This window comes from Podarcis vaucheri (genome assembly GCF_965113315.1).
Source record: "Podarcis vaucheri genome assembly, chromosome: 4".
NCBI classification, from domain to species: Eukaryota; Metazoa; Chordata; class Lepidosauria; order Squamata; family Lacertidae; genus Podarcis; species Podarcis vaucheri.
Genome location: NC_138762.1, coordinates 34,179,942 through 34,200,935, shown reverse-complemented (window position 1 = coordinate 34,200,935; position 20,994 = coordinate 34,179,942). Strand labels below are relative to the sequence as shown.

Below are 20,994 nucleotides of genomic sequence, written 5' to 3'. Positions count from 1 at the left end.
TGCTGAACTTGGCTTCTCTTTTAAATGTATATTTTTGTGTAAGGTGCCACATCCAAGGCCTCTGTTTTCTAAAAAGAAAAGCAGGGGGCATGAATACCTGGTTCTTGTTAAATATACTCTGGGGTTTGCTTTGTTTTTTTTCTACTCAAATACATTCCTAAGCAGATTTCAAATGTATGTTTATTTCTCCATCAGACACTCTAAGGTTACATTTAGGAAGAAGATGGATGTCTTAGAATTATGATTTTTCTAACTATCCACACTGGTTTGTCTGTTGAGAAACATCTAAGTATCTACTACGGAACTCCTCTGAGTTGCAGATGATTCTGGGCTGGAAAGCACGCAGGGCTGTAGTTAGCCCTCCTCTATAAGTGGGACCATTACATTTCCAGCTGGAGCTTCAGATAAAGGGTTAGTGATTTCCTAATAACAAGCAGGAAATTTGAGAACCTGCTGACAAATCTTTGTGTTCCAATGGGACTTACTTTGGAGTAGATATGTATACAATTGAACTACTTGTGTGTATGACTTCTTAGCATCAGAAGCATTTTAAATTAATAAGAGCAGAGTCCCCCCCCCCTTATGCTTTAACGTGGTACCTCTGGTTACAAACTTAATTCGTTCTGGAGGTCTGTTCTTAACCTGAAACCGTTCTTAACCTGAGGTACCACTCAGGCATCAATCGCTGCTGCCGTGCGATTTCTGTTCTCATCCTGGGGTAAAGTTCTTAACTTGAGTTACTACTTCCGGGTTAGCAGAGTTTGTAACCCGAAGTGTTTGTAACCTGAGGTGTTTGTAACCCGAGGTCCCACTGTATTTATTCTATGAAGAATGCACAATAAATTCATAAATAAATTGAGCTGCTTTTAAAGAGAGAAAAATAAAATATATTAAATGTCCTGTCTTTTTCGGTCATGGAACCCAAGATGATGAAAATATGGTTTCTAGGCAATCCCATTCAGGCACTGTTCAAAACCAAGACCTGCTTAGCTTCAACAATGTGGTAGCCTCATGTGTCTTAAGACCATACCCTGTGTTTTTTATTCATTTTTAGTGCAGAAGCTTTTACTCATTTATAATGAAGTTACCCCTTTTAGTCACCCTTCCATATGGACAGTTTTTTTCTGTACATGTATATCATAGTGCACCTTCTGGCCTCACCTTGTTTACAGTCCTGTTTACACAAAGTGCCTTGGAGCAATACCAAGATCTTTTGGGCCTCATCATCTCATTGTATAACTAACCATGGATCTGAGTATTTCAAAGACTTTTGGTGTTTGCACTTTGTAAAGGAAGGTTGGTAATGGTGAATAAGCTGTTTTTCATGGAACCACTTGAATTCAATTTGAAAACCATTTCTGTGCATTATAATATTGCAGTACCTTCATGTACCACAGAACCTGTTGATACAGGTAAATATCTCTGTTTACTGACACATTTCTGTGATTAACAACACTTTCTTGCTGGGGTAAATAATAAAGTGTTGTTGATCACACACACACACGCACACACACACCGCCCCCCAGTATCCCTTCCCTTATTTTTACATTCGTCACCTCACTGTATGTGATTTGGTGTCAGCTGCAGACGTATGTCTTTTGAGGGTGGCTGATTTGTTTTGGCCAGCTATAATTGAGGAATGTCCATCTGTTGTATGTTTTGTTTTGATTTGAATCTGTTTTTCATCAGTTATATTTCTTTAATGCATGTAATTTTGTAAACTGCGCTATATGACAAAAGTATAAAAGTCAGATTACTAGTAATACTACTAGTAGTCATCACTGTCATTAAAGTATTATCAGATTTTTGTGCTAAATTTGGGGGCCTGGACGTTGATTAGGATTAGGATTTACCTGAGTCTGAGAGACTCTGAAAACAGGGCCAGAAAAGGGCCTTAAAAAGTCTGCTTGAGAATCGTTAGGTCCTTGCCTATGTGTACTGTCACATACTAGGCCCTAGAAAGGCTTGCAAGGAAGTATGGTTTAAATAACAAGGACCAGACCCTCTCTGTCACTCCCTCCTGCACAGGTAATGCTATGGGAGGTAGGAAGTAGCAAAAGGGAGGATATGATGAGATTCTCAGTATCATGAAGAATTTGTAATTACCACGAATACATTAAGGAATCCTTACCTTGGAGCAGATTTCAGATTCAACTTTGGGTATCAAGAGCTCACTATAAACCCCACCCCGCTCCATAAGTCCATGCAGAAAACAAGGATATGAATGCCAGAAGCTATGCCTAGTTAACTCATATTCCATACTGCTGTCTCAATTACTTACAAGTAGAAATATTTAATTCATAACCAGCCTTGTTACAATGTTGCTAATATAGTTAGCAACTCATCTGTACTCTGTAAACTTCTGCTGAATTTCTGATTTGTTTTTGGAATCAACCATTTATGCTCTGGTATCCAAAAAAAAGTCTGCCAATGCAACCATGCTCGTATCTATGAAGTTTGCATTTGGCAAAGATAATGTTGCCTTGCTGAAGACTAAAACTGGTAATATAGAAGCTGCTGCTGCAAGAATTCTGATGGACTAGAACCAGAACCAACTTTAACACCATTAATGATGATGGGCTTATATCTACACCAGGAATGATCAACTGTGAGGGTGACGTCTTCATTTATTTTAACTTAAAAGCATCAATTCACTATGTTAATTGCAAAAAAAGCTTTTGTTACAGTTTTAATCAGCATTGACTTTTTAGTCAATTCTGTTAATCCCCTTTTCTCTAGTTTCTGCAGAACACATCCCTCTCCAAGGCTACATGCATCTCTGAACCTCTTTATTAATCCTCCCTGCTTCTCTCTCTGCCCCACAGTGCCTATTCTCTCTTCACCCACAACACATGTTTTATCTCTAACTGCACCACTAGATGTTAATCCACAAGAAACCCATCACTGTTTACCCACCCTTTCTCTGTTTCCCCACTCCTTCTCTCTGAAATCCATCTCTTGGTTTTCTTAAATCTCACAGTACTCTGTACTTCTCCCTCACTCTGAAGTATCACAGGTTTCACCACACTTCCATGTCACAGTTCTTCACTCACACCCACCCACACCTTTCCTTTGCACCCTTTATTTGTGCTCAGTTTCTGCCCCCCTCCATATTCCTCACTGCTCTTCACTGACTTCAGTGACACCAGCACACAAGGGTTTCATTTTTCAAGCGATTCTTACGTTCAGAGAGTCTCAGGGACAGACAGGAAGGTGGTGCAGCATGACTGACTGACTGACTGTTTTGGGCTTCATGGAAATACTGTTGGCTACTCCTCTGAATTCAGGGAAACAAAAAGAATCAGAACATTCTCCCAATTCCACTTTTGGTGGGCTTGGGTGAAATTTTATGACAATGAGCTGAGGTATTCATTCGATACAGTATTCTTCAACTGCTTTTGACATTCAACAGATTTCTTTATAATAATAAAAAAAGATGGAAGGGCTTTGATTGGTTGTTGTTCAACTTTATTGTAAGAACAACAAGGCAGAATGATACAGCATACAATGTGAAAGTCAATAAAAGTCGTTCACATCAAAATGAAAAGGCTAAGAATACAGCCAAATGAAAGTCAGTGAAATAGTTGATAAGGAAACATTAGCACCTATACACATAATGGGGCTAACCAAAGTGGGGCCAAATGTTTCCCTGCCACTATCCTTCAAGGAATTATCCAGCAAGCAGACATGTGTTTCTTTACTGCACAGATTGTTTAACATTATCATCTTTTTCTTCTTGGGTATTTTTCTTGGGTATTTAATATCTCTGTGCCAATCACAATGATGTAAGCACTTCTCTTTTTAGTAAGTTCAAATCTGAGATATTTAATAAAAGTTCTTACCACAACTGATCATCCTTTATAAATTCTGGGGCCATTGATACTGAAATTGAAGAGCTAAGCTGAGAGTACATCTCACTGAACTGTGTGGAACTTACTTTTTCATAAATGTGTGCATAGGATCAGCCTGTTATACACAAAGAGGAGCTTCAGAAAATCAATTTTGATGAAACAACAAGAGATAGATATATGGAACGGGTCTATTTCTCGTCCATATGTGTTTATCACATGGAAAATGTCTACAAAATATCCCACAGATGGTCTCTGTCTCCAGTCAGAATCCAACACATTGTTTCCAGTAATGAAGCAGTATGTTGGAGAAGCTGTGCGGAAAAGGCTATTTTTCCATATGTTGCACTGGTTCCTATTTTGGAAGGAGGTTAATAGATCAATATCCATTAGTGAAGGTAGCAAAATTCGACTGGTACTGTTTATCTACTTATTCAATACTCTTCCCTTAAGGGATACTTATGTCATGCAGCATGAGACGCTTGTATTGTTTTGTTATTAGTAGCTAGAGCATGTATTACTCCAAAGTTTGAGAGGGTGGGCTGAGCTATCAAGCATTCCTTTACTGAGACTGTGGCATGATATTTCATGGGGGCATTCTTGTGATTTAAAAATTATTCCATCTCCCCCCCCCCCTTGTGAGGGAACAGATCATAAACTTACAAAAGTTTTGATTTTTACTCATCCCTACCCAGTTTCACTGCAAATTAATAAGTGATATATTTAATAAAGATTGACTTGAGATTCATCATACTATCTATAAAAAGTAATACGTGTCTGTTTGTTATCATTTTTGCAATGATCTTTATCTGTGATAGATATATTAAAACAACCATGTTAAATTTCATCGTACTGTTTAACTTTCAGTTTTATTTTCATAGCCCAAGTAATTTTTTGCATAATAAATTTCAAAGTGGTGGAATTTTACTTTTAGGAATTAGAAATGAGTACACCAAACAAGACAAAAAAATACATTTCATAAGAAGTTTCTATTTTAGTATTGATCTGGCTCAATTATGCATTCTACTGTAGTACACATTTTCACTTTTGGGGAGATAATTAGCCTCATGCATTCTTGCATATGCTTGAACTTTTGGACATTTTTTGCATCCTGTTCCAGTATCCTAGGCAGCTGCAACTATGTCACTGAAGGTCACTATCAGTTTCTAGATGAATGGGGAAGTACTGTGCATTTCCCTTATTTCTTCTCTGAACAAAAATAAAAGAAGTGTCCTAGGAGTTCACCAGACTTTTGTCACTGTTTTGAAGGGAACTAGTGTTTTATTTGTCCAGCAGCACAAGGACCAAAGTATTTTGAAAAACCACAGAAAGAGTGAGTATCTGATAATGATTGTGGCAAAGGGTTGCTCTTCAAAGGTATGACTAGAGTCAAATAAGATGCTATCTGGATGTTACTAACATAAAACAAGAGTTTTCTATAAACCTAACCAGGCTACAGAGAGCCTAGGTGCTTTAATACTGAGATTTACTCAACTCATCTAAGGAGAAAAATACATCAGCCAAAATATTATTATTAATAATAATTTCACTGTACCCTTAATTAATCAGCTATTAAATTTTAGAGCAGTAAAGGTTGTCTCATACACAAGTCATTTTGTTAAATCTGACATTCAAATCCATCTTTGCAATACGCTCTCCTCTGGAGTTGGGCCATGGAATAAAATGCTATGAAAAACAAAATAAACCAAAACCCTGCTGTGGAAACAGGACAGATCTAGTTTTCACATCCCCTGCACAGATAGAAACAAGACAGAAGTAAAAGGCACCAAATGGAGCTCAAAGCTTCAGTATGATATCAGCCTCCACATTCTGGCAGAATTTGCAACCCAAGATATCAGTCCCTCCAAGTCGGATAGTCTCACATATTCTGGGTGCCCAAAATTATCTTGCTTACAAGATTATTATTTTTCCATTTTAGGCAAGCCTTGAGGAAAGAGAAAAATTAGTGGTGGGTATTATGAAATCTTCCCTCTAAATTGACTAATTAAATATGTAGCGGTGTGCTCTAAGACAGAAGGGAACTTACTTGTTGAAGGCCCCATATAATATATATACATACACCTCTCCACCCCACCCCCATGCGTAAGTATTCATTAGATGCCATGTTCTTGGAAAGTGCCAATACAGAGACATCTCATGCAACTGGGCCAGCACATAAGATACAGGCTTACTATTCCTATAGCACCAGATGGAGTTCTACTATAATGAACCAGAATTAGGGGTTAAAATGTACCTTTGGCTAACGCAGAATTATTTGCAGATTTTCCCCCCTCAGCCTACGGCATCTTTCTGTTCATAACAAATGGGTTATTTGCCACTATTGTATACTGCAGTTTGCATTTCACCACAAACCTCAATGTGACTGTAGCAAGGGAGGTACTGTAGTCTCTTCTTGTCATATCGTTACTTTTGCCTTCCTGAAACTAAGCGAATGAAATAATTTATATGGGATAATTCATTCTCTCAGGTAACTTAGCCCCAATAGCCTCTACCAAAGGTGTCATGGACTTTGAAGAAGCACAAACTCAGGACGAAAGGGAGAAATGAGCTAAGAGGAAGGCATGTTTGGCAAATCCTCACCGTGATCAAGTCAGAAACTTATGGTATGTCCCCATTGTAGAAGGATGTGTAAATCAAAAATTGGCCTTCACAGTCACCTATGGACACACCGTTTTGACCATATTCATGGAAGACAATTTTACTCGGCTACGAGTGATCGCCAAAGAAGAAGAAAAGAAGAACTAGGCAAAGAATACGGTCACACTGGATGTTTCTTTCAAAGTGGGCTGTCACAGGCTAATAGCCTTCGGTACTGAACTTGCATTTTATTTTTCTTGACTGTGTGATCCTATGTTTCTAACAATGCAAATATATAATCATAAGTCCCACTGTATTTACTGGGGTTTATTACAAAGCTAACATGCCTAAGATTGCACTGCAGATCCAAAAATGCAGGATCCTATCAACCAATTTGACACAATAACATGATTAGAAAGCATATGCTTGGGAACATTTTGTACGCCTTTGGATTCTGAGCCTTTTTGTGATTTTGTCAAAATTTCTGCGTTTACTTTGAAAACAGGACGACTTTACAGGAACTATTCTAATGTAATCATTCAATGCATCACTTCTATCTCATTCAATCCAGTGATGTGCTATACTTTTTTTGTTTTTGTTAACTGATTTTTAAAAATAATTCTTTAAATTTTACCTTAAGTCAATGATGTGTGGGTACGTTATCCTTGAAGGTGCTTAAAATAAGCATCAGCTGAGTAACACACATACAACACATGCACCTGTGTTCTGCCTCTCTTCTACAAATTGAGCTGGTCTCTTCTAAAAGCTGCAGGAGTGTACTCATTTTTCACCCAGAGCTATAATTATTTTCTGCTTTAATTTTACAAAAACCTTTTGTTTCATTCCCATGAGCCCATCTGATCCTTATATTACACTTGCTCTATTAAAACACTCATAGAGAACAAAGCACAGTTGTACTAATTCATAAGTAACATCATTCCTCTTCTCTCCTTTCCTCCCCCAACCTCCACCTTTTAAATACTGGGTACGCATCACTAGCAAAGGTTATTATTGGTTTTCAATCTTCTGTCCCACTCTTAATCTCTTTTCAAAATGGAGACAACACTTCCAATCCATAGGGACCTCACGTGTTCTCCAATAATTCTCAAAGATTCTAGACAGAGGCTCTGAGATTAAATTTGCAAGCTCTTTTAGTACCCTTGGATGCAGCTCCTCGGGCCCTGGGGATTTGTAGATTCATTTAAAGTAGCTAGGTGTTCCCTTACCACCTCTTTTCCTCAGCTCCCTTTATTATGTTATCACCAGATTTTGAATTGCTTTCCTTTGGGTGAAGACAGAATCCAAGTAGGTATTGAGCAGATCTGCCTTTTCTCTGTCACCCAACAGCATTTCTCCATACAGATGACCTACTACTTGCTTGTTCTTTCTCTTGCTTTGAACACAGCCAAAGAAAACTTTTTTTAAAAAAAAAAACCTCTCTTGCAAGTCCGAGGAATATCTTGACCGGATATAATGTGGTTTCCTATGTTCTTCCTATTTTTGCACAATAAATTGCAGTGAAAAGCGATTGCAGTTTTGGGAAGCACGAAGGAAAATGTGAGGGTAATACATGAATAAAGGTTTCAACAGAATCCCATCATATGGAGTAGCCAGACAGAAACTATATTTAAGGTAAGATAAACTTGGGAAAGGTTCTGAAATAAACAAGGAAATGATTGTGCTCAAGAGAAATCATGTAAAAGGGCAACACAGCAGCATAAAGACAAAGATGGCTGCAGGTGAGGTGACTCTTGTAATTTGCCAAAGAATAATTATTCTGCATATTTCATGAAATATATCAAATCAATCAAAAGTTATCTTTAGAAATTATCATACCAGATTAAAAATAATTTCCTAAATCAATCACTATTAACCTACCACGGTGGCTGATTTGTGAAGGAATGCTTTTCAGAAGAATGAGCTGCACAAGGACACCCAAAACCATGCTGACTTTCAGTGAAAAGCAGGCAGTGAGTTAAGCATCCTGTTTCACCATGGAAAGTCTATGGCTGTGAAGGCATTTTTACAGATCTTGAATACTGTATTAAGTGCTTTCTTGAAAATAAAAATCTACCTATTTCCACTGTATGCTTTTTCGTTTGAATGCCTAGACCAAAATGCGCACCACTACTTTGATTTTGTATCATATTCTCCAGATTCAACTCCTCCTCTTCAGGGGACAAGGCCATGGATTCAGAAGTCTGAACAGAGGAGGAACTTCCCCTCAGAATCAGTTCCGAGAATCAGTTCCCCATGCCCTGAAAACACCAGCACTTGAGAGGCTAATTTGACAGCACCGCTCCAACCTGAGGAAGCTACATTGCCACCTTGGACTCCAGGTGAGAAGCCAGTGCCTCCTCTGCCCTTTGAAGCCAATTGCCTTTGAATGAGGCTAAACCCCCTTCTACTGAAAATGTTTTCATCACTGGTGGTGGCGCTAGCCACAAAGACAGAGATGCAATTCTATTGAAAGCTCAGTTTGTTTGTCACTGAAACAACATTTCACCCTGCTCATATTCCCCAGTCTGACAGGATGTTGTCCAAGTTTCTTGGACTTTGCCTTACTGGAACCTGACTGCTGCTTTGCTTGACTTTTGGTTATTGGAACTTGAATCTTGCTTTGCTTGATGTTGCCTTACTCACTCTAGAACCTAAATTTTGACTTGCTGGAACTCAAACTTGTAACACACCCTGTTCAGGCTAGAACCCCATCTGGTGGACACCACCACCTGGAACAGAACATTCTGAGACTGCTTTGTTAGTTTTTGATGACATTTCACCTGTGTGCTGTTGTATAAGGAAATATGACATAACCACCCACTCTGTTCCATCTCTTTTTAAAAGGAGCCTAACTGTTCTAACACAACAGCTGCCACTTCCAGAGACCTCTGCATAAAGCACCACTTTCTCCAGTGAGCTCAAGTGAGCTTCTTCACCATTCTACACCAGGCCAAAATTAGCCCTAACTTTGAGGAGAAAAGTTTCCTCTTCAGTGCCACAGTAAAATGTGTCCTCAAATGATCCAAGTTAATTCTGGTTCTGTTCATATTTGCCTTTTTCTAATAGTTAGATAAGACATAGAACTTATGAATTAAGCTGCTATATTTGCCAGATAGTACCATATCCTCTTCTTATAATACAGCTTAAGGTACTGAACTGGAAAGTTTAACATAAAAAAATAATAATATTCCAGCTACAAGGTACAATGAAGCAAAATCTAATTCACTGTCTCTGTTAATTCTAATGCAAAGCTCACAAATAGTTGCTTGGCTTTACATACTCTGTGCATTTACTCAAGTTGAAGATGCTGCTGTTTTCCTTCCAGAGGCCTTCAACCTTGTACATACATACTGTGAGAATGAAAAAACAACAACTCAGAGCTTTATCATTTGAATGACTGGGCACAGATAACTGGGTATTGCTTCTTTGTCCATTAAATGTCTTGTCAGGAGCCCCTGGGGTTTGGCATGTTCTTCAGATGTTGAAGAGAATGGGTGTGCAACACTGCCATTTGAAAATGACAAGCAGGATGAAGTCTTGGTCAGGTTTAGTATAAATAAATATTAGGGATCTGGCCTTCTTCTTGGTCTTGTCAATAAATAAGCATCTTCTGATTGCTGTGTTTCAGACTCCTAACTTTTTGTTTCACCCACTGACCCAAAGCAACCTTGAGCTTGAGCGCAAACTCTCCAGTCCCAGATTCAGATACCTCATGGACCTCACAATGTTTCTTAGTGAAACGTTTAGGACTTAAATACTATTTGGTACATTACACTGTGATAAAGTTATGATGAGTCTTGCACTCTAGCTTGTAGTAAACATGGAACGCCTATGCTGCACTTAGAGTGCATTTCTTATTATTAAGCTTTGATTAACTGATTAACTGTTGATTAGAAATGCTACTGTACTGAATAAATATCTCAAAGCATACAAGAACACAGTGAAACTCAGGCAGATTTCCCATGGCTCATATTTTTAAGGAGTATGAATCATTAGATCTCAGTGGAATTAATTTCCCCCATTTCTTCCTTTATTTATTAGCCTAAGGAGCAAGGTCTCAGGACCCAAAAGTAGCTTCAAGTTTTTCACCATCTGTGCTGAAGTGAAGCCAATGCAAATTCCACCGTCATCTCTTCACTTTTATGCCTCCTGCAATATTTCATTTCACACTTGTGATCTCTGTGCCTTAGAAACAATAAAATATGTACATCTCATCAACTTGAAAGAACCATTTGTGACATGTCAACAAGAAACTGCTCTTGAAGTAACTCAGGGCACAGAATCTAAATTATAAGGTGATGAAAGCAGTACAACTTCAGCAACTATACTGCCACACTATGCTGGAGGACATTCACAGTGCAATCCTACATTTGAGTTTCACTTACTGGATAGGAATGGAGAATAAATTAATTCTATCTAAATTTTAAGGGACCTGACTGAATTCGCACCTCCTGGACAGGACCAAAATGTAACTTTCCTTATGATTTTGCACTTCTCTGAATTTTGCGATAGTGTCATTGGCTCAAAAAAGTAGCAGCATTTGTAACAAAACAATAACGCCTTCCCCTGCCACATAATGTTTTAGGATAAAATGTGTTTTGAAATGCATATACAGTACTGAGAAAAAAATATGTATTTGTATCTGTAGTTCCAGATGGATCTTAAAAAAATAAAATCCTAGATTAATGTGGGAACAGGGTAGAATGGATTTATGAATGAACATGCGAATGAATATGTGTGTACATGTCCTAAGTTTGTTATATCAAGTTCTGTACTGTGATGTTGGTCTATGCTAGTTTCCTGCAAATGTTAAATTGGTTTTAGTTGTAATATCTGGCTGACTCTGATTTAGCAGAACTAAACAAAGGAAGCCTCCTAGGTGATAATATTTTTAGTGATTTAAGGCCGCTGGATGAGCCAGTGTAGCCTGCCCCCCCCTCCACCCCAGTGCTTTCTCTCTATGCATTTCAAAGGAGCTGGCTTTCCTGGAAACAGAAGCCTCTTCTACCTGAAAGTATTTGGCTACTCTTAGCATGACCAGGATCAAGGCCTGAGCAAGAGTCAGCTGCTAGATGTTTTTCTGTGGGGAGAGGAAGGACTTTTTTTAGATGGATGAGCCCGCTGTAGGATCCAGCTGCCTTGTCCTCTTCCCAAAAAGCCACCATAAACGAGTGGGGCAGCATTTAATGTCAGCCCTGGAAGTGTCTTCCCAGAACATATCTATCTATCTATCTATCTATCTATCTATCTATCTATCTATCTTCCATCATCTATGAGTTCTTGGTAGTGGTGCCTGCCCTGTGGAACGCTCTCCCATCAGATGTTAAGGAGATAAATAACTGTACAACTTTTAGAAGACTTCTGGAGGCATAGGGAAGTTCTTTATGTTTGATGTTTTATTATGTTTTTATATCTGTTGGAAGCTGCCAAGAGTGGCAGGGGCAACCCAGGGGCAACATACAATAATCATACAATTATGATTATTATCAGACCCTGATATATTAGATACCTTCAGTGCGAAACTTGAAGGTTGGAGGTGCTTCTTTCTCCTCAAAGCATCATTGTGAAAGACAGGTCCTTTGGGAATTGACATTATGATGTTTGGTATGCCCAAAAATAATCTAGGATGTTTGTATTCCAGTTCTAGAGGTTTGTTTTCTAATGCTTCCAAGCGTGACTGAATGGACAAAAATGCATACTGTCCTCCATCTAGTTCCATACACTATCAGCAAACACAATGGATAGACAAAATGGGTTTTGTTCTCTATAACCTTGTTTCATCCAAATTTACAAATAATGAGTTACAAATGTTTATAAACTTGCTTATTCATTGTGAATATCCATGTTAAATGTTTATGGATTTACAAAGTTGATAGGTTGACAAAGACCAGAATGGAATCAGAGTCCAAATCAGATACAGGTCTCCAACCCCTTTAGTTTCAGAAACTGTCCTGTAACTTATAAAAATCAGGCAAAAATATTTCAAATCTTAAACTAATACTGTGAAAAAGCACTCTCCTTGATCTCATAGTTAAGTCCCATGATATATCCTTGGGAGGAAAAAAAACAATAATAAAATGCAGTCTTTGATTTATTGGCTTATGTTTTAAGATTTTCTTTCATCAAATTTTAGTTAACATTACTTCATATTGTAAAGTATAGCCAAACACAGGCATTTTTCATTAGTAGTACACAAGAAATCCAAGAGGCAAATACGTAATTGCAATGACAGGAGTAGCAGCAGCTTCCCTTAGTGCATAGATGTCACTATCAGTAGTGTTCATACTAAATAGCTTTTTCTTAATAGCATTGTTTTAAATTCTTCAGCTACTGACCTGTTAATCACCTCGGACATCTGGTGCTGCATAATACCCAGAATGAGGGAGAGGAGTTAACTCAGCCAGACAATAGTCCATGAAGATCAGTAGACCTTAGTTGATTTGTCCGAGCTGACAATTTGCCCCATATTTTCTCAATAAGATATAATGCTCCAGCTTTAATAAAAATAAAAGTTCTTACAAATTATTTTTTTAAAAAATTAACAAGCTTTCCTCTACTTACATAAGAACTACCATGTAATGGGATCACCCAGATGCCAAGACAGAAATTTTAACATCTGCTCATAATGAATTTCAGTTACAAATAAAGGGAAAACTTCAAAGCAGCCTTCTCTCCCTGTGGCTAAGACATACATTTTCTTATTTAGTTTCATCACTGGCTCTGTACATTCTTATGCAATTACATTTCATTGTTCCATTCTCAAAGCATGACGGGTCCAATGGGGGATGGCCCCAAATGACCTTGAACAGAGAAGCTTGCATTGCATCTCCACGCAGTTACATGCCATTTGTTGTCATCCTTGTCTCCCAAGCCCAAACTGCTCTGCTTCATTTCTCCCTCCTCTTCCTTAGGGTCCCTTACTGATGCCATGGAATCACAAAGTTGGAGTGGGCCTTTGAAGGCCATCTAGTTCAACCATGTGCTTGATGTAGGAAAACCACAGCTAGTACATCTCCAAAGAATGGTTGTCCCACAATTCCTTCAAGATCTCCATTGAAGGAGAACCTTCAAAGTAACTGATTCCATTGATGAACTGCTCGTAATGTCAAACCTCAAGTGTGTGGTTCAACTTCAAAAGGAGACATTTGTTCCTTATTATGGTCCCAATTTTGTGGACTCCCTTCCAGTTTAAGTCAGACGGGGGTCCCTCCCTGTTGAATGTCAGGTGCTTACTGAAGACTTGTTTTATTCCTGAAGGCCTTTATCGGAATTCTGATTTTATAGTCTTGATTCAGTTTAAACTCAGTTTTAATCTCCTGTCATAGCTTAGATATTACTGTGATTTAAGCAGTATACAAATTGTTTAAATAAATAAAAAATACATTTCAGCTAATGTTGAACCAAAATCTATCCTCCTGTAACTTAACACCATTACGTCCATTCCTGTGTGACATCATTCAGGGATTTGAAGAGTGTTGTCATGTTTCTCCTCATTCTTTCTCTTCTCCAATTTAAGAATACCCAGGTCCTTCCATGTTTCCTCATACGCTCCCCCCCCCCATACCTCTATATTTGTTGTCTCCCTCTGAACTCATTCCTGTTCTAGCGTAACACTCAGAACTGGACACAGTACTCCATATGAAGTCTGACTACCACAGAACGAAGTGGCCTGCCTATGATTTTGAAGTAGCATGATTCAATGTAGCCAAAATCATATTAGCCTTTTTGTAGCTGTTGTCATGCTACTAACACACATTCTACCTTTTGCATTTGCTATCTCATGCATAATTTTGCTTTTGACTCTGCTGAACTACATTTTGTTAGTCCTGGCCCAGTCTTCCATTCTATCAAGGCCATTTTGAATATTATTCATTTCTTCTGATGTATGAACTATATTTTACAATGATTATTTTATAATGATTTATCCACCCCTTCATTTAAGCCACTGAGACAATACCACTCCTGCCTATGCTGGTGGTGTCAGACCCTTGCTGCCACACCCCGCCCAGTCAGCTGTTCTGATCAATCTCTAATAATGGCAGTACATCCACATTTTTGTCACTAAACTGTCGATCACTGTATTAGATCAAAACATGCCATCTTCAGCCAGAATTAACCCCTGCACCCTCATCTATACCCCCCCCAGCATCTACATTCTATAAGATACAGCCTAGTATGTAAACCCCTCCCAAAACATCTCGCTTTGAGGACTAGATTTTATTTTATTTCATTGTCTAATAAAGACAATATTACATTTTGGGAGAATTGGCTCAATGCTGTCAATCTATGTGTAACTGCAATTGTCAATAGCACCTCCATTTCTCTATTCTTTGCAGGATTTAAAAGCGAGAAGCTTTATGTTTGTTTAAATAAATTTATATTCAACTCTCTTCCAAGAGCTTAGGTGGATTGCAGGGAGTGAAAACAATGTACTAGAAATTTTGCATATGCTTCACTATCTGGACAGTACACTCCAGTGTAAAATATGTTACTACCTTGTACAAGCATGTACAAGCATGCACGCAAATGGGTTATGTGCCAAAAACGAACAGATTTTGGTCTATTTTATGTTTGTTTTTGTTCTGGTATAGTTGTTGAGAAGTCTGGACAGAAAATGACATGGTTTGCCCAATACTTGGCTTGCATTCTATATAGGATGGGTCGTTATGCACCTGTAAGTACGTGGTATCCTTGACTTCCAAAGCAAATTCATTAATGTTTAAAGGAGGAAACTCATAGCTGTTGAAGCATAACAGTTTGCAGTGCGCAATAAAAAAGCAGCTTGGGAAGAACTTAGAACTTTCTGGGTTTCATTATCCAGCTGTACATTTTGATCTTTAATGAGAAACACAAGCTGGTTTGCAGTGTTTCACAAGCTTTTACTTTAAACTACAATTTTGTTTATACTTAAACTTAAATTTGGAAGATGGATTCTATTATTTGACCAACTCACTTGCCTGTAATTGTCAGTTTGATCATACCAGTCAAAAACAAGGGCCCGTTTCTACTTTGCAACTTTATAACATGGAGAAAGACAACAGCTGACCAATACAGCACATGTTTTACATGTACAGTCATATCTCATGTTATGTCCACTTCAGGTTGTGTGTTTTCTTCTTGCGTCCTGCGGCAACCCGGAAGTACCGGAATGGGTTATTTCTGTGTTTTGCCACTCGCGCATGCGCAGAAGCACTAAATCGCGCTGCCCGCCTGCCTGCGCAAACACAGCGCTTCAAGTTGAGGGCTTTTCACGTTACGGATGGGCCTCCGTCCATAACACAAAGTACCACTGTGAAAGGTCTCAGGTTCAATGCCTGCATCTCCAGATAGGTATGGGGGGAAACTACTGGAGAACCACTATGAGTCATTGTAGAAAATACCAAACTTGGTGGATGGGCGATATTACTTGCTGGTATGAGACAGCTCCCTATATTGCTAAGCAGGTTCATACCAATGTATGAGACCAGTAGTACTGTGCACCTACAAACTGGTGAAGGTACAGAAAAGGCTGGGATCTACAAACTGTGCACCTACAAACTGGTGAAGGTACAGAAAAGGCTGGGATCAGCCAAGGATGTAATCTGGCAAAGCAAACAAGTGATTTTCAGTTGATTTCGAACAACGTGGGGTTTTGCACAGGGGTTTGCAAGTGCCACCAAACAGATGACTGGTGATGCCTGCAAACCCAGCTGCCTCTGTCTACATGGTCTGAAATCAACCCTTGCAGGCAAAGAACAGCTGGCTAGTGGTGCTTGCAAATCTCACTTTTTGGCAGGTTACAAGCTCCCAAATGGAAACAATCCCAGCAGGGCTTACATGTGGTGCCAAATGCAAAAGGCACCAAATGCAAGCCCTATTTGCCAAGGAACAATTAGGAGTCTGCTTTAAGGTTCCCAACTGTTTCTTTGCAGATGCATTTTTACCAGGTGTGGGACAGATGTGTGTGGCTTGGGGGAAATGACCTTGCAGGTCAAATTATGATCCTTGTCATACCTAATTAGGCCCATGGGCTGAAGATTCCCCACCACTGCTGTATACAGTGGAGCCAACCCATCCATGGGTTAGAAAATTATCAGCAATTGGAGATGAGATGATGGACCACAGTCAGGAGTATATACTGGAATTGACAAAGATAACAATAGGGCTGCCAGAAGGAAGGAAAAGGAAAGTCAAGCATATGAGTTCAAGAGACGAGGTTAGATGGTAATGGGAAAGAGGGCAAGGCACGGGCTACATTGATATCAGGGATGAATAGAAAACAGTGCATGTAGATATACACTACTGGTATATTTACAATAGAAAGGTAGATTACTGCATGATCATGTGAAAAACAATTAAGAGAGGCACTGTGATAGTTCTTCAGTGTGCTGTTAAAACTAGTAAATGATCATGTATTATTAGTAGGGGAGGACAAAAGGTAGAGTGGAATCTACTGTGGATGATGTGCAGATGATCTCATGGATGATCTGCTGAAAATTTGAAAGTATTTCCAACTCCCCAGTCCAAACTAACAAAAGCAACAACAAAAAGATCTCCTTTGAGAAATGGGGCAGGAAATCAGGAATTATTGTTATAATTATTTATTATTATAATTATTATTTATTATTATAATTATTATTTCCCTAAGTTGTGTACAGATAAACCACTGATACAAGTGAAGAACGAAGTAAGCATGCAGGATTAATAAATGTAACAATGGCTATCCAGTATCAATAAACCAGAGATCAACAAATTGTGTTAAAGCATTATGCACTTAGTTCTGGTCCTGATAACATCCCTGAGCTGAGAATGTGGTCAGGGGCAACCTGTTCATTAATTCTAAGATTATTCCACCCCGAGCCACTATTTTGCACCAGGCTCCAGCTGGCAGACCTTGGAGTTATAGTAAAAAAACAAAGAAGATTCTGCAAGCCAGAAGTCTGCCTATTCCTCATTTATAGAATAATAGGGTTTTTATAAATAGCTTCTTTTCTTATTAAAGGGGGGAAGAAATACCATTTTGACTGTTTTATGCCACAATAGATCAGATGGGCACCAATGCACATAAGTACCCTCAATGCACACACAAGAAATTATACAACTTCAGTTGTGTTTGAGGCATCTGAATTCTGTTGTGGTATCACAAGAAGCTCTTCTTTTTTATTTTCATTACAGCACAGGACAAAAAATTATTTTGACATCACAAAGGGGAAAGAATACTGTTTCTGATGCCATTCTGATACTTTATATTATCCTTCCTTGTACCAAAGTGCAAGAATTGTTGGTGACAGGATGACAGAAAATATATGTCAACGGAGAAAAAGCTCTACACCATTCCTAATGAAATTTGAAACAGCCAGCACAATAGATTAACAATTTAGGGTTTGACATAAAGCACACTAAAAACCCAGTACCATTTGGATTTCCAAAAATGTGTGTTTTATATACAAAATATTCCTAAATCCTATTCAAGGACAGCCTGACCGCTGCCCCCCAAGTCTAGTTACTATGCTAACAGTTTTGTGTCAAAGAAAGACTGACAAAAGGTACCAAAAAAGCTTTTACTTACAAGAATGCAGTGCAGCTCAATCTTTTTTGTTTTTAAGGTGCAATGATTTCAGCATCTAAAATGTAACTTCAGGCACTCTGAAAAGAAACAGGTTAAAATCTCTTTCAGTTATAATTGCTATTTCAGATTTAATTAAAAATTAAACTTTCATAATGTTTCACCATCCAAAGCAATGCATTATCAGTCAAGCATAGCTTCTTTTTCTTCTTCTTTTTTTAGTTAGAAAAGCTCTTTCCAGAGTAGTTTGTAATGAAGAAAGGAAATAAAGAAGGCAATTCAGAACAGAAAAATACAGCTCTACATTAAAGGATTCCAAATAGCGTGGCAAAAAAGGGAGAGAAAAATTCTCCTGCTCCTTTATATCAACAATCTAACTTATTAAAAGAATCAGGCATAACAATTAAAAAAAGACAGATGAAATTACATACCCATGATTGTGGGAGGAATAAGCAATAAAAAGCAAAACAAAACTAGGGACATTTTAGGACGAAACTATAATAAAAGAGAGTTTGCACTTTTAAATAGTGTCAGGCAACACAAACAAAATCTTCAAGCTTTATAGATTTGCTGCTGACTTCATTGTTGATGTGGATTACACCCACAATCCAATTTTTTAAAAGGTTGCTCTATAGAATCTTTAAATTTCAAACTGTTGCATAGAAATGAAAAATATGTTGAATAGTCTACTATTTTTGTTCAAAACAACTGGTTGTAAATCTCACTTTTTATGCAAAATTACAGAATAGTTCTTCAAGAGAATGGGAGAAGAAGCAGCAACTTTTTAGGGTTTGGGTTTTCTAACCACAGGAATGAATAACATAGTTTCAAATGTGAACAACTGGAATGGTGGTGTTAAAAGTGTCAGCGATTATTATGCTATAAACAAAAAGAAAAATAAATATAGGAATAGTAGGATTCCATGGTTTTTATATGTCTGTAACAAAAATACCGGTACATTAAAAAACCAAGCAAAACATAGAAGGGAAAGAATATAAAATAAGAAATAAGCCCAAAATGTTACAATATGTTAACTAGATTCTTACTATCTATAATTTAACAACAACAAAACATGGCAGAAGACATTTACAAATATTTCTAAACAAAGATGCTTCCTACATAAGCATCACCACCAGACATTATAGGGAGCCAGTTCATACAACCACATCCTTGTGGGGGTACACAGGGTGGCTTGATAATGTTCCTGGTGAAGTGGTCATGAGATTACACATTTATGTCCAGAGTTTCCAATGGGTACATTCATTTTCTGGTCTACAGAAAAAGAAATAAAGTTACTGGTGAAGCACTAAAATGTGGGTATGTGCTGGGCAATGTACATTTACAGCTTCCTTAAACACACAAAGACAGCCCTCATACAGTCAACCACATGTCGCCACAAACCCAGAGTCACATGAATCTAAAAATTACAGCATTTAAGGCTGAAATCTTGCATGCAATCATGTGCATATTGACTTCGGAGAAATGTAAACTGGTGGAGCTGGGCATAGGAATGAAGTGAAATTGGTTTTCGTATACTAACTTTCCACACTGAAAGTCTGTTATGCCAATCCTGCATTTTGTTTAATAATTATTGGCAATGCAGTTGCAACTGGAAAAAGAAAAAGAAAGGAAAAGGGGGAAAAACATTATCTTTTATGTTGCTGATTTAGGATGTAACAGGCACTAGTAAAGAAGCTTGGGGATTATATAGGGATTGTTTGTTGTAAGTATTTTCATGTTTATTTATTTTTTTAAAAAGCAGCTGAGGAGTATAGTGTTAATTTCACGATCAGCTCTTAAAGCTCCCTATAAGACATATATAATAAGAAATTTCACCCAAAAAGTGTCTGTGAAAAACGTATGTAAATCATCAGATGCATCATTTTTTTTAAAAAAGCATTCAAAATATATCATTAGTAAATGCCAAACCAGTCGATTTTGGGGCCAATGCTATATAAGGTGATTCATGAATTACAAATTAGAATTATTAATATTGTACTCACCAAGTTATTCCCTAACAAAAAGAACTTGGTATCATTTGCACACAGTTTTGAATAATTAGGAACCAATGAAACTAAGAGAAGCCATTTCCCCCCAATGCCATGGAGGCATTACATGATGGGCAAAACCATACCACTGTAATGTAAAATGCAAGTCTTGTTTAAACAATTCTATGCCATTTTCATTATAAAAACATGCTCTTTATTTGTTTCTTCCTAATAGTATTTATCAATTGTTTGGTCACACACTCTCAATTTGCATGCAGTGCTAAGCCACTCCATGGCTAACGTAAACAAACAATTACAGTGGTACCTCGGGTTAAGTACTTAATTTGTTCCGTAGGTCTGTTCTTAACCTGAAACTGTTCTTAACCTGAAGCACCACTTTAGCTAATGGGGCCTCCTGCTGCTGCCGCGCAGCCAGAGCACAATTTCTGTTCTCATCCTGAAGCAAAGTTCTTAACCTGAAGCACTATTTCTGGGTTAGCGGAGTCTGTAACCTGAAGCGTATGTAACCTGAAGCGTATGTAACCCGAGGTACCACTGTATGTGGGTACTCACAGCAAATTTAGGGTTGCTCTGCTGCTCCCACACCCTTGCTGATGCTGTGCTACCCAGAGCTAAGCCATGGTTCGAGTAAAATTATGTCCAAACCCAGACTCGTGGTTTGTCTCAACTTTATAATTAACCACCAGAGGACTAAATATCAACACAATTTATGTTCAGAGAAAGACCTCATGGATCACTTGTCAAGGTCAGAAACCTCCCCCCAAAAGCTGTAGACCAGCCTTCAGATTTTGTTAGATTCCAACTCTCATCAACCCCAGCTAGCATGGTCAATCATCAGGAATGATATGAAGTCCAGCAAGATTTTGGAGGTTCCAGGCTGGCAAAGCCTCTTGTAGACTATTACCTGCAAATTTCCCCAAATATTTGACTTTGAAGATGCAATTACACAATAAACCAGAGCTGTAATTTTGAAGGACAAAAAAAGTGAAAAAGT

General features: G+C 38.1%; 1 protein-coding gene across 13 annotated transcripts in view; it reads right to left on the bottom strand.

Moving 5' to 3' along the window:
• Nucleotides 1–20,994, bottom strand: part of ZBTB20 (zinc finger and BTB domain containing 20) — a 511,117-nt gene that overhangs the window by 320,513 nt on the left and 169,610 nt on the right. For all 13 annotated transcript variants that reach the window (XM_082221566.1, XM_082221567.1, XM_082221564.1 and 10 more), the window contains one exon: nucleotides 17,995–18,071. The gene's annotated coding sequence lies outside the window, so the exon portion shown is untranslated. The remainder of the gene's footprint in view (nucleotides 1–17,994; nucleotides 18,072–20,994) is intronic.